Here is a 15,633-nt window from a genome sequence, read left to right as displayed (position 1 = left end):
AGGGTGGAACTGCAAGGATTTGTGTGTGCTTCCGAAAGTAAATAAAGAAGAATTTCAACCCGCTTCCAAGAAGTAACCTAACTTTAGATGCTTTATCTGGGTAAAAAACAAATTTTCTGTTATTGAATATGAAGATTGGATATTGGCTAGTGCAAGTATTACTACAAGTCCAGAAAATGTAGCCTTTATTTACTCCAGTAAATGTGATGTGACACTTTTTGTGTTATTATTTGAGTTATGCTCCCTCTGAACTGCCTTGGAATGTTATATTCATCAATTTGTATGATATAGTCACACATAGGAAGATTTTGATTGATGCTTGTAGTCGGCTTATAAAATTATTTGATTGGCTGAAAAATAATTATAGAAGTATTAACTGTTTTGGGAGTTTACTAGCATATATTATTTGAAGAAGAATAGTGAACTATTCAAAACCATTCAAATTTCTGAGTCTTTTGAACTCGAATCAGTGAAGAGGAAATGTCTAAAGAATTAGCAAAAATGAAAAGTGTTCAGAATTTGCTAACACCACAGAACTTGTATTAGATAAGTGGGCTACTTAGGTTAAATTCCTACTATTGTCATTTTGTGATATCATACTCTAGCTTAGCTCATTCTCTACGCAGATTACTATACAAATCAAACAAGTTTTGCTTGACTGCTGATTGTGAACAAGCCTTTAACACAGTAAGGAAAGAATTAGGTACTTCTCTTGTTTGAAGACCCCTCATAATAGATACAGATGTAAGTGATCGTGGAGTGGGAACAGTTTTATGTCAAGCATAGAATGCGAAAAAACATTTGATTGCCTACTATAGCAAGCCAATCATTCTACATAAGGGAGGTATTGTTACTTTTAAAATAACAACTAAGGTTTGTTCAAGTTCTGAGTTGTTTCCATCACTACCTGTATGAAGAAAATTGAATCTGCAAAGATTATGCAGAACAGAAGTGGCCAAGGGATTTTTGAAATTCAAAAAGCTAGCAACAATATGGTTCCAGAAACTTTTGAAGTACTACTTCAAAATTTGCATCATTCACGAAAGAATTATGTAAATGCTGATACATTATTCAGAAAACCTTGTATTAAGGAATAATATAAACAACGTGAAAAGAAGAAAGCACAAAATAATAAAGATGATGAACCTAAAGTACACAGCAAAATCCAAGATAAGCCATCCACATATGATAAAGAGCGACTGTGGTTCAATATTCACTTCAAAGTTTGTCAGTTAAAATATGTGTGTATTCATTGTATCAAGAATGATTCAAAATGACCGTTATGGCAGACAGCGGATCAATATAGCGCAAAGATAAGCATGCACTACGAAAAATGGGATTCATTATGCCTTTGAGAAGATGTTTTGTACCAACATTTTAAGATTAGGTAGAAACAAATCATGACTACAATTGGTACTTCTATATCAGCTCAAGCTAATACACTCCATACCTTCCTAAAACTAGGCATTTATGCGTTAAGATTGTTTGTTTGTTTCGAATTTCGCGCAAAGCTACACGAGGGCTATCTGTGATAGCCGTCCCTAATTTAGCAGTGTAAGACTAGAGGGAAGACAGTTAGTCATCACCACCCACCGCCAACTCTTGGGCTACTCTTTTACCAACGAATAGTGGGATTGACCGTCACATTATAACACCTTCACGGCTGAAAGGGCGAGCATGTTTGGTGGGATGGGGATTGAAACCCGCGACCCACAGATTACGTGTCGAGCGCCCTAATCACCTAGCCATGCCGGGCCAGCACAGATAGCTCACTGTGTAGCTTTGTGCTTAATTACAAACAAACAAACATCTCTTTATTTTTCTGTTTTTCTTGTGAGTAGTCTTGTTATGATTTATTTGTGAATTCATTAATTTAATTTAATTTTTTCTTAGGCTACCGGCCTTTTCGAAGGGGGTTGTGTTTTATAATTTATTTTCATGTTTTCATAATTATACAAATTATATTAAACACAACTTGAACAGAAATATTTAAATTATTTACACGATTTCTTAACACAACATAAAATATTTAAGTTATTTACAAAGTTTTTGTATCCCTTATCTATTATATCTTGATTTCGTATAAATTCATTTTTTATTTTTATTTACAGTGTGGGTTGCCCCCTGTGGTAGAACTCTGAACTTCAGAGCTGAGGAGAGGGCTCGAACCCTAACACTTCCTGCTCTTTAAACTGTAGGTGCGTTATAAGAAAGAGAGAAAGAGAATCCCTTAGCCTGGATGATTGGTGGTTGGGTGTTGTTGACTGGCTGTTTTCTTTCTGATCACTAGTTCAAAATAAGGGAAAGCTACATATAACTTTGGTAGCTTGATATAGATGGGAAATACAAACATATATGTATTCAGTATTTCTTTCTTCTTTTAATATTTTCCCTATTAAAGCATCTCCCAATTTTCTTCCAATATATTTTTCGTTCTGTTAGTCTTCCTTCCATTCCGTTACAATTCCATATGCATGTAATCATTTTGTTTTTGTTTATTTTTATTCAAAAGTTTTACACATTCTATGCTCCTTTATACATTTTTGGCACATTTAAAAAATCAACATATCCTATTCTTACTATAGGTAATTGTTTAAAGTTATTTCACTGGTTACTTACAAACTTAAAAAACATATCATTATTCAAACAAAATGTTGTCATAAACACCGAATTAGGTGAAAGAAAATCTAGTCTGAGTTTTCGTGCTGTTGGTTGTTAGTGTCAGAGTAGATGCTCTGTGTAGTTATTTATGTATCAGTTAAGCTATTCTCCAATAAAAATGAAAGTTCTGATAACACGCAGACATCTAGTTTATTTGCATGTTTTATACGAATGTACAAAAATCCGAGATTAATTTTGCTTCTCTACATAAATCATTTTTCATAAAAAGTGAAAGTGATCTGAATACTTCAAAAATGAAATGACAGAGTAGTAGCACAAATAACATCAAAACATGAAACTACGCTGTAGATTCTATGTGGACGTATATACATTATTAACGTTAAATTAATTCTAGAGAGGTATGGATATCAACTACCCCATTCGTTGGTATCCAAAATCGTTTGAATTCGCTTTTATTTATGAATACTTTAAATGCCGTATATTTCCAAATATAATCCGTACTGGAAAACTAAACTTTTTTTTTGTCTTTCCTAACGAACCTCATTTGTTTGGATATGAACGTGCGTGATAATTACTTTAGGCACCTGAGAAAGTATTTTTACTGATATCTATGGTATATGGAAGCAAATAATGACCATGGAAATTATTATTATTGTTGGCCGTTTTTTTTTTTTTTTTCTAATGTAACGTTTTACTGAATACTTGTCGTCGTTATTATTCATGAAAACAAAACAAAACGTAAACTTATATTAACCTGTCACTTTTTACTTGTTAGTGAGTAAATATCCATGTTACTTTTTCTCTTTTAGAAACAACGTTCATGTTGTTCATGATATGAAAATACTACATATCTTCCTCTCTTATAGTAATTATCTAACGTTTTACGAAGTTTTCTGACTTTACTATAATTCTAATTCGGAACATGCTAAATTTGGTAGATGACGTGTGCTAAATCAACTCTAAATGTTATTATAGCAGAACTCAGTAAAAAAAAAAGGCTATTTGCTGTTTCAAAATACATTTATATCATTCTATAGCTTGTGTACTTGGGATTAATTTACAGCTGTCAGATGGAACAAACTGGTAATTCAATACTACGGTTGTGTAGCTACAGAGGAAATGTAACTTCTGAGAACAAACATATGCCCCGTTTTCAACCCCACTTGTTTATGACTTAGGGCCTAACACATGCTTGGAATTTCTCAGAGTTCTAAGTTCTCTCACCATCCACCCATTTTATACAGTATATATTATGTTTTAACTAATACAGTTCTACTTATTTTCATTTAAGTAGAGTTTATATCTCAACCGTAAATCTACCACTACGTAATTAATGACTATTAACTTCCGATCAGAGCAAGGTCCATGTACCTACTTAGATTATCTGGAAATAAATCTGGTAATAAGTATAGCTAACTAAGTATATTTTTCTTACATTGTTAGCTATAAATATTAGAATGTATTGTTTCATCACCTGAATGCCCTCCCCTTTAAAGATATTTTCTGTCCTAATAGTAGAAACAACAAAGCTATCACATAGAAAACCATTAGTTGTGAAAGAACGAGTTCTAAGGCTTAGACACTCATCATTGTATTGACATAGATTGTGAAAACAGCTCCGAAAATACTCTTATGTAAAAAAAAGGTACATTTTTGTTTGTTTTTCGAATATTTAAGCTGTACTAGTTTCCCTTAATTTCGAACTGATAGACTAGAGGGAAGCCAGCTACCCAACTCTTAAACTTCTCTTCTCTAACCGAAAAGTGGAATTATACCATCAACCTTATAATGTAATCTCCACCCAAAAAGTGGGGAGAACGATTTTTTTTTATTTGTTTGCGATAACGGAACCCAAATTCTGGATCTGTAGATTCACAGTTTGGTTTGCTACCCATTAGGCTATATTACATAGATTACATAAAGGTCTGGATGTACGCAACGTTAGGGATACACTTTCTATGAGAATTAATTAACCTATATTCGCAGGCCCCAGGTGTGAAAAAAGAACTAACCGTTAAAAATCACGAGCTGTAAAATACACGCAAAAAACGTGCCTACAGAATTCTTGAAAATTTCCTTATAAGTTTATTATTCTTATAATGATTTTTTTTTTGCAAGAATAATTTGAGATATTTGCAACCAGCACTAAATCGTAGCTTCCATCACAATTATAATGTTATTTCCTTGCAAAGTTCAATATTTTCCAAATATTAATTTTATTAAATTATTTATATATGGTATATGAGGAGAAGATTTATATATTAATGTTTTTTTTTAGTTTTTATTGTAGCAAAAAGATGAGTGGATTGAACATATATAGAAATACTGTGACATTCCAAGGCTTAGGATGAGACACGTATACAGTATTGAGAAAAGCAGGAACCTTGTATGAATGTTAGTGGTTAGGGGGCCTGTTCACAGGGAAAAGGATGCTGTAGCCAGAGGGTTACATACAAATTATGTAATATGCAAATATTGCCGACACCTGAGGATTACACAACTATTACGTAATATGCAAATCAAGCTGACACCTGAGGGTTACATAACTGTCACATAATAAACATCAAAGGATGATGACGTCCATGAAGTGGCACCAGAGGGTGTGGCTGTCTCAGGGTAGGGGTGACATCATAGTTCAACACCAAAAGGCCTGTTACTATAGGTGGATGCTGTTACTAAAAGTTCTATAGGTGTATGGTCCTACTAAGGATAGTGTTTCTATAGGCGGATGGTGTTATTAGGCAGATAGCTCAATAGGATGATGAGCTCACAGTAGGGTGTCTCAACATGTAATTATATCATAAACATTGTAGTTTAGAGTTAATTATATGTCCTAAAAAGTTACAAGTATAACCATTAATTTAATGAGACAACGATTATAACATAGTGTATTGCATATGTTAGTTATAATATCATAATATCTTAATTTATTCATTATTTGAATGAGATAACTGATGCTACATAGCTGATAAGTTATATTACATATATCATGTAAAATGGTTTATCATATATACCATCTCAATTTATCTATTATTTCAATGAGGCAAATATTATGGTCAATAATTTACCTTAAATACTTTTACAATTATCCATGTAAAAACACCAAAAATTCATTGGTTTTATAGTTTTTGCTTTTATATTTAACTCGCACGACAAACTTTTTGCATTTTCTGATATTTTGTAGGCAAAACGCTTATTAATATCTCTAATTTATTTGTTCTATAGTTTTCATTTTTATAACTAATATATCATATAACATATATCTCTTCACCGTGAAAAGGACACTTATTTAAATCTCATGTTTAGCTTTATAAGTTAATGTACGTATAAGTTTAGAGTTAAAGGATCTACATAAATAGTTGTGTTTAAATATTACTATTGTAGAAAACCTCGCTTTTATAGATGTTTTCACAAATCTTTGTTTAGAGCTTGTGTCTTGCTTTATACATATAGGCTCGATAAGTAATATTCTTACCATTTTGAAAAACTAACATTTACTACAGATAGGTTGCTCATTAAACCTGATGGAAAGTTAAGAAAGCTTGACTCTTTTGTAAAATCAAGTGATGTGTTTGTCTAAGACTAAAGCTAGTATTTCTTTTATTTCAATATGACTGACCAATAAAGCAGAAATTATATTTACATATCTTTCAAAACCTCTTTATGTACACTACATCATTTAAACGTTTTAGTTCACTAATACATTAAATACATTTTTCACAAATAATCGAAAAATACTTGGCAATCATAATCTTAAAAGGACCTTTAATTATAAGTCAAGTGACAATTCTTTAACATTCTATAAATCTAACACATTTACTGTTTATCACTACAAAAACAATATCAAACTACAGACTTGACAAGCATACTAAAACATTTAATAACAAAACTTGAAGTTATACTACTATACTATAAACATCTTAGCTTATATAATACTGGATTAGCTATCATACAAATGCTTCTCCATTATGTCCAATTTCGATGTATTAAGATGTAAAAACTAAAACTCTATTATTATGTTATGCAGTTGGAATATACTAACTTAATTATAATAATCATGGTCTTTGACCAATGGACTCCAAAGATAAATCTAATCACGTTGGTAAATGTCTGAATAGCCTGCTATTATCATCTCGTCCTTGTTTAGCACTAAATCAACTAGACATTATGATCTTTAGTAAAATATAAATTAATTATAATACATCATATTAATATTGTTGGTGATACTACAGTGAAAATATATTTTTGTAAATGTAATAACTTTTCTAAATTCTCAATATCTATGCTAGAATCCGGGTTTCGATACCCGTGGTGGGCAGAGCACAGATAGCCCATTGTGTAGCTTTGTGCTTAATTACAAACAAACAAACAATATGTATGTGTTAAGAATCTCATGTTTACAGATATAATCATTGTTGTTATATATCAGACGAAATATATTAGTTTTTGTTTTTATTACGTTCAAATATTGCATGACAATAGAACAGACTGATCCTCAAGCTGAGGTTATTGACTGTCACATTACTAATGAACAAAGGTCAGTAGGAGAGTTTAACAGAGTAGAAAGTATACAAGAACTGTACGATAACTGAAATGTACTAGACCCGTAAGAAAGTTAATATAATTTTGGCAACCTAGTATTTTACTATCTATATATGTTTCAGTTTATGTTAGTCACAACTATGAAAGGGTATTGAACTGTCAGTTTGTCAGATGAGTATGCCCCTCTGATACATTTGAAGAACACAACCTAAACTGTAAGATACTGCTATTTCTTTACTTGTCTAAACAATTACAACTTGAAGAAGTTAGACTATGTATAGATCTTGATAAGTTATATTTGCAAAATAATAGTAGTTTTAAACTACAAAAATGTGATTCCAAGATCAAAAACAGAAAGTAGTGACATCTTAATGTACTCTCAAATCTTAAGAATGTCATCAGTGTTCATTTAACTTTCTGTAATATTATATAGGGTGGAAGAAAAGATAAGTTCGTTTTATACTGACTGTTAAGTTCAGTGACATGGGAAATATGTTTTTCATTGCTAAACTTACATGCAACTTATTTTGGATGTAATGTATGTTCTATGATGATAAACAGTAAACGTGATGTATTTATAAAATATGATTATTTGTTTGTTTGTTTATAATTAAGCACAAAGCTACACGATGGACTACCTGTGCTCTGCCCACCACGGGTATCGAAACCCGGATTATAGCGTTGTAAGTCTGCAGAGATATCCACTGGGGGCTATAAAATATGAAAGAAACGTAATTCTTGTAGAACATATCTTTTATCATAAGAAGTATTAAAAGAGAAATTTTTTGCCAAGAACTTTTACAGATTTTGTTCATAAAAGCTTCAAAAGTAAAATATATGCACATTATTTGTAATAAATCTTGGATAAGTTGTCTTTTCCTAACTTGAAGTTTTGTCAATAAATGTTTCAGTATGCGTGATGCTTTAGAATTTTGTGGTTTTTACTTACACATATTGATAATAACATATTAGGCTAGTGTGGAAGTACGACAGTTTTAAGTGCTTAGGAGAGAGAAAAAATATAAGGTTTCAGAACACGGGGATAGTCCAATTAGTTACAGATTTCAAGTGCATGATATGTTTTGTAGATTTCTAAATGAGAGAAGGACCTTCTGTGATCATGTTAGCTCGAATCACTATGGGGAATATCCCTTATGTTTTTGATGGTGATTTATTCAACTTGACTAATAACATGAAGAACAAGTATATACCATACATATTATTACACTAGGCTGCAGGTCATTATTTCATATACTAAGATGTTTGTGTAAACAGTATATTAGTGTATCTTGAAGTTTCATTAATATACGTTTCAGTATGCGTAATACTTGATAAGGCTGTGATTTTACTTATAGATATTAATGAAAGCATTTTGAAATATGATGAAACATGAGTTTTACATAAGAAATATAAATGGTTTGGTTTGTTTTGAATTTTGCACAAAGCTACCCGAGGGCTATCTGCGCTAGTCATTCCTAATTTAGCAGTGTAAGACTAGAGACAAGGCAGCTAGTCATCACCACCCACTGCCAACTCTTGGGTTACTTTTTACCAACGAATAGTGGGATTGACCATTACAATATAACGCCCCAACGGCTGAAAGGGCGAGCATGTTTGGTGGAACAGGGATTGTGAATTGAGCACCCTAACCACCTGCCCACTTATGATACTTAAGTCTATGACTTTTACTTCCATATATTAATAATGGCATATTGGGCTACGATGAAACATGAGTTTCATAAAAAAAATATAAATGGAGACTTGTATTAGATGCTCAAACATACTTGTTGGAAACGAATATTTATAGAGTGTAATTAATCATAAAAGACTAAGCTAGGCATATAATTATCTGGCATTTGAACTTTAGCCTGAATAAAGTAGAATTAAGTTGTTAATGAATTAGCAACTTAAAATGAGTATAAGTTATATTTTCTAACTGACCCTGTTTGAACTTTTGACCAATTGCTTGTATGTCAGGAACAGTTTAATCTCATTAAGTATTGTGCATAACATACTTCAGAACAAAAGCAATAAACTATATTAAAAATCTTACATACTGAACTGAAATAAACAAGCAGTAATATGGACATAATATACACAAGTTGACTGAAAGCTAATCCAGTATTTTGTTAATAAATGTTTCAGTATGTGTCATACTTAATAAGTGTGTTATTTTATTTACATATATTAATGATAACATATTGGGTGATGATAAGACATTACAGTACACTGAATTGTAACTGACAATTAATATATATTTAATGATCTTTCTATAAATTGTAAGAAAAAGATAATGCATCACATGTTACCAAAACATTGTTTCAAAATCTATGTGAAGGAAATAACCGTTTTGAAATAGTTTATAAACTAGTTTTTCTCAGCCTACAAACTGAAATCTTATGTTTAGTTTGCATTGAATCCTTTATTTGTTTATTTATGTAGAAACATGACATGGGTGTGATGTCTTGTGATACATTCAATGTTTATTTTCACATAATGTTACAAAGATGAAAAAATATAAACTCTAACTAACATAGTAATATGGACATAATGGAGAATAATCTGTATGATAGCTAATCCAGTATTATATAAGCTAAGATATTTATAGTAGTGTATCTTGAAGTTTTGTTAATAAATGTTGCAGTATGCTTGTCAAGTCTGTAGTTTGAGGTTGTTCTTGTAATAATAAACAGTAAATGCATTAGATTTATAAAATACGAAATATAAAGCAAAGTAAAACCCTTTAATATTATATAAATTAAATATTCAGACGTATATGGAGAAAGTATTAATAATGATTAATTATTAATTATTATTAATTAAGTATTAATTAGATTACCATGAAATCAAAATAAAAAAGAAACATGAAGCAGAAGACATGAAATGAAAGATATATAAAATAGGGGAAATATAAAAGTTTGGGGTGTTATCTGATGACTGGTTAATGCATAACTATTAAATAAAACTAATAGAGAAATATATCTAATATAGTAAATAGATTAAAAATTGAGAAAACAAATTAAACAAAATCCAGTGTTAAACATTTAAGTAAAATGAAAGAAAAAAGGAATATTCCTCTTACATGCATGATATAAAAATATAAGAGCAAATTATAGACTATATGGAACAAAAGAAGAAAATCAAAATTTATACATTAATAATTCAAGACGGTTGACCGTGAATGCCAACAAAAATCTATTTTACTTTTGAGGACACCCTAATGTACAACAAACTTTAACCGTTTGTCATCATAAATCAACATGCTCTGGACTTTATTGACCTTTTGATAACTTTATAGCACATAATTATAAAGAAAGTCTAATCTAATGTCTTATATGCTGTGCTTACATTGTTACTAACAATTTTGAGCTTTATCAATAAGATCTGAATAACTTAGCATCAAATTTGAAAATTAATTGTTTTCCAAAATGTTTGGTCGAACTTAATGTTGAGACAACGATAAAATAACTTCTCACTCCTTCGCAAATAAATTCCGATCTCATAAGTCTGACAGATTTCATAATTTTACTGGAATACTGGTGTTCAGTTCGGTCAAATCAAAATAAAACTGAATGCCATTGTGAGAAGAATTTATCCACAAACTATGTTAAAACGTGTTTAAACTTTCCATCCGGATTCAAAATTTGTTCTCAATTAAAGACTAAATTTTTCTTCTCCAATGGTCTTGCATGACTTATGAATTCCGTTGTCATACGTGTGAGGGCGCCTGTATCGGTTCCATAATATGAAAGCTAAGGGAATATTAAAAACAAAACAGTAATCCTGGGTCTAAAGACAATTCAAGTATACATCCATATACATTAGCTGATTGTTATGTTGTGGTGTTTCAAAGCATATTCCAAATCATTGCAAATACAGAAAATGTTAGATTACTAAATATAAAGGAGTCTTTTCTGATTCGGCAAGTAACAAGTTTTTAATAACCAGTAAAATCTTACAGAACTTTTGTTAATAATTTGATTGTATTATAAGACATTAAACATTGTAAGTTAGACTTTTAGATAGAGAAACAACATAAAACTATTTCTCTGGCTTCAATTTTAGACTTCTTTGTCGTAAACAATATAATGTCATGCACAGGTTTGATTGACACATAAAGACATCATTCTTATTCCAAACCACATGATATAGTTTTACTGGTTTGAAGTATTTTTAATAGTCTAAAGTGACTCGCCACTATAACCAAGGTTGAACCAAAAAGAAAAAAAAACAACAAAATTATTATACTTTGACAACCACAGAAATTTAAAGTGTGACTTTCACACAACTGAAATAGAAAGCTGGTAACTTACCAAAACACAGTAAAGAAATAAGTGCCTGGCCAGTTAATGAATAATACAATATATAAACCTATGTTAATAAATATTTTAATAAATAAACAAATAAATAAAGGAATGAGGGGAAAAAAATTAACCAGACAAATAAAAAAATCCTAATTCCAAAATAACAATATTCCGAATTTGAATTGAAAATCCGAGTTAAGCTATATCTCGTGAACTAACTTGTTACATCTCAATGTATGGTTTTTATTTACTTGTTTGATCACGAGATTACAAATCATGTGATCGTAATTTGCATAATCCCGAGCAAAATATAAACATAAACTTGCACTGTAAGGTGATGTAGCTGTTGTTCGCTTGAAGTTAAGCAAAAAGCTACAAAATGGGCTATATGTGCTCTGCCCACTACGAGTATCGAAACCCGGTTTCTAGCGTTGTAAGTCCGCAAACATATCGCTGTGCCACTGGGGAGGCCTGTTGTTTGCATTCCATACTCATTACAATTAATCAATTTACTGTTTACGCTTGCTCTGATGAATTTTGACAATAAATAGCCCCCCCTCCCAGTGGCACAGCGGTAAGTCTGCGGACTTACAATGCTAGAATCCGGGTTTCGATACCTGTGGTGGGCAGAGACAGATAACCCATTGTGTAGTTTTGTGCTTAATTATAAACAAACAGACAATAAATAATTTAAACATTTTCCAATTCTAGTAATAATGATAATAATACGAAAGAAAAGAGAATAGTTGATTTAAAGTTTGTGTTAAAGAAGATCAATCAGCCATGTTTTCTTAGCACGTATAAACTTTAATTTTGAAACACCCCAGTAATAATATTTAGGTAGACAATGGAAGACCATATTTAATTATTTAACTTATTTCTCTACTGAAGATCAGTAAAATTATTTAACATGAAGAATATCAGATATTTTGATTTGTACAGGATTGAAATCCTAGAAGTAATGAATCTCGTTTTTGATTTCTTTACAAAATTCAAAAACAAACTCATATAACGTTATCTCATTTTAGCGTTTCACCTTTTGAGATACACACATCAGTTGAAGGATCTTTTTCTAACGTGGGAAAATGTTTACAATCAAATGACGTAGTGAGAGCCTAAATCGATTGCTCTTTCTTGGCTTGGCAAGGTCTGATGTTTAGGGCATTCGACTTGCAACGTGGGGTTTAACTTTCGTCATGGAACATGCTTGTCTTTTCAGCCATGGGTACGTTATAATGGGATGCTCATTCCCAATATTCTTTGGTAGAGTATAACTCAAGAATTGGCCTTGGGAAATAGTGTTAACTCGCTGTTTTCCATCTAGTCTGCCACTTCAAAATTTGGGACGGCTAGCGCATATCGCCCACGAGCAGCTTTGAGCGAGATTAACCAAAGAAACAAAATCGACCATGCTACTTATTTATTAATTATCACACGAACGTATACTGAATTCATTTAAATCACTGAACTAGCCTTTACACGCATTTTTTAATAACAATAATAAAAATAACAAAAACAAGCAGAAGGCATGAAATCCCGAATACGTACTACATTTCGGTAACCAAGGAAACAACAATAAAACATTTGGCAACTTTAATCTCAGATGCGTTTTATCACTTGAGCTTGGGTTTTGAACATACACTGAGCTAATATAATCTAGTTTAGCGAATGTATAGAAACACCTGATTTGTGTGACGAGGTCAAAATCATTATCGCTATAACGAAATTTTTAACATCTTTATGAAGAGTCGAGTTATCTTATTAACATTTAGTCCATAGAAATCTGGATTATCTAATTAATTATATAACATATAACTAAGTTAAAAAATTATTGATCCATATATATACATGTTTTAGATTTTTCAAATAGAAGATTAATAATGTTGGAAGTTTCACATTATTCTTTGTTCATTATTTGCATAACTATAATCTCGGTTAATTGTAATAAATTTGGACTAAACGTATTCAATAAATATTACGCAAGTCAACGTCAGGTGGGGACAAATCTAGATACATCTCAAAACCCACAAGTATGGTCATGTGGGCATCACTGCTACAAGACAGAAGGCTGCAGAGGATTTAACTACAACTCGAACACCCAAGGATGTCAACTGTTGGAGTGGCCCGGTGACGAACTGGAAGCAGCGGCAGAGTTCTCTGTCTATTTCATTCAGGTTTGTTTTCTAAGTTGATAAGTAGCGACAGAGTTCTCTGTCTACTTCATACAGGTTTGTTCTCTAAGTTGATAAGTAGCGGAGTGTTCTCTGTCTACTTCATACAGGTTTGTTCTCTAAGTTGATAAGCAGCGGCAGTGTTCTCTGTCTACTTCATACAGGTTTGTTCTCTAAGTTAATAAGTAGCGGCAGAGTTCTCTGTTTACCTAATATAGGTTTGTTCTCTAAGTTGATAAGTAGCGGCAGAGTTCTCTGTTTACTTAATATAGGTTTGTTCTCTAAGTTTCTGTTGCTGCGAGTCAATTTAACTTACACTTTTCTTTGAAATAGTTGATGAAAATTGAATTTTCCCCAGAGGGGTTAAAGTATTGCAACAGTGGTTCATATTGAATGACCTATGGATGCTGCTTGTAATTTAATCTCACAAATTATCTTTCGAGATGTTCTTCAGCAGTAACGTTTGATAACCGAATATTTTATAGAAAATCCTAAAAACAAATATATGTCCTGTTTCTGTGAATTAAAGTAAGCGATAAAACATAAATAAATGTACTCTTAATATCAAATTTTATCTAGAAGTCATAAGCGCCTGACATATTACACTTCTGATGTGTTACAACTTAGCTCCTTGGTGGCTCAGAAATAAGTTTGCTTACCTAACTGAATTATAAGTTCGATTCTTCGCATTGGACAGAGAAAATATAGCCAATTGTGCAGCTTTGCGCCAGAACAACAATAACAAAACAAACTGTTAACACTATACGTATAGTATATTAACAGAATGACAAAGAGATTCAACGTTTGTGAGGTAAACAAGTTTACATTTAACTTGTTTTTTGTTAGTCGTGAAAATAACTTGAGAATAATAACGATTATATTAATTTTGAATATATTTTATTTGGAGATCTTGAATTCTCAAATCTTCACCGTTACTAGATTGTCATTTCTTTATATTCAGGGTAACGGTATGCTGTCTACCTTCTAAAATCTCATGGTAAAACTATGAAGTCTAAGCACAATTTAGTAAAAATTCCAAATGAAATTCACGTGAAGGCTTTGCAACACAATGCTGTCTACTTTATTGTGTTTTTGTTTCTTTTATATTTTGTCAATAGAATATTTTTGTGAAAATTTGAATGATTCTATATCATTTGCAAAACCTGTTCCTTTCATTGAAACATTATAATTTATTATTTTAAGTTTTATGAATGAAATTGGCTGCTTATCTATTTCCTATACAAGAGAAAAGTATTTTGTTTCATTTCCTACTAGCTCCCAGTAATTCAGTGGTAAGTTTGGGTTCTGATAATGCTAAAGAGATCTGCGATCAGATACAGTGAATGATTTAGTATAGATAGCATATTGTGTTAGGTTGCGCTTAAATAAAACAAAGAATTTAACAATAACAGAGAGAAATATGTATGAAATAAAAAAATTAAAATTTACACTTTAAAATGTGTACAGTTTGAATTATGTTGATTCCTTATTTGAAAAATTACATAGAAAAAATTTACTTATAAAAATAAATATATGCCTATTCTTTTTTACTTATAAATTTTCCCACTGGTGTCCGGGCGTTGAAACATTAGTTCGTCAAAAAATTAATTAACTACCCCAAAAAACGTACATCACGTATAATAGTTAAACTAACCGCTAAACGTCACGTTATATAATGTGTAAAGTTTAGTATACTCTAATCCCTTATAGTGATGGCACAAGACAAGACACACATTAGACATTTGAATACAAGAGGGGGGAAACAATGCCGCTATAGCTACAAAGAACATCAAAGAAGTTTATGGAAATGTTTTGAACGTTCATGAGTGTCTATGATGGTTCAGCAAATTTCGTTCAGGTGACTTCACCTTAAAAACTGTGATGCCGGGAGCCGACATGTTGGAATTGATATTGATGCTCTGAAGACGGTTGTTGAGTCTAACCGAAGGTAACACACTCGTGAAATGGCTCTGAAATTTCATGTCTCTCGTGAA

General features: G+C 31.5%; 1 protein-coding gene across 2 annotated transcripts in view; it reads left to right on the top strand.

Annotated features, from left to right (window-relative positions):
- The window catches only part of LOC111086810 (neurogenic locus notch homolog protein 1-like), a 73,735-nt gene that overhangs the window by 49,604 nt on the left and 8,498 nt on the right, over window positions 1-15,633 (top strand). Inside the window, exon 1 of one of the 2 annotated variants that reach the window (XR_002611526.1) lies at window positions 13,547-13,642. The exons of the other annotated variant lie outside the window; for it this stretch is intronic. The gene's annotated coding sequence lies outside the window, so the exon portion shown is untranslated. Of the gene's footprint in view, window positions 1-13,546; window positions 13,643-15,633 lie in introns of those variants that run through there. 2 annotated transcript variants of the gene reach the window in all.

The sequence above is a fragment of the Limulus polyphemus genome, unplaced genomic scaffold, assembly GCF_000517525.1.
Source record: "Limulus polyphemus unplaced genomic scaffold, Limulus_polyphemus-2.1.2 Scaffold1450, whole genome shotgun sequence".
NCBI lineage: Eukaryota > Metazoa > Arthropoda > Merostomata > Xiphosura > Limulidae > Limulus > Limulus polyphemus.
This window is presented reverse-complemented; position numbering and strand designations above follow the sequence as displayed.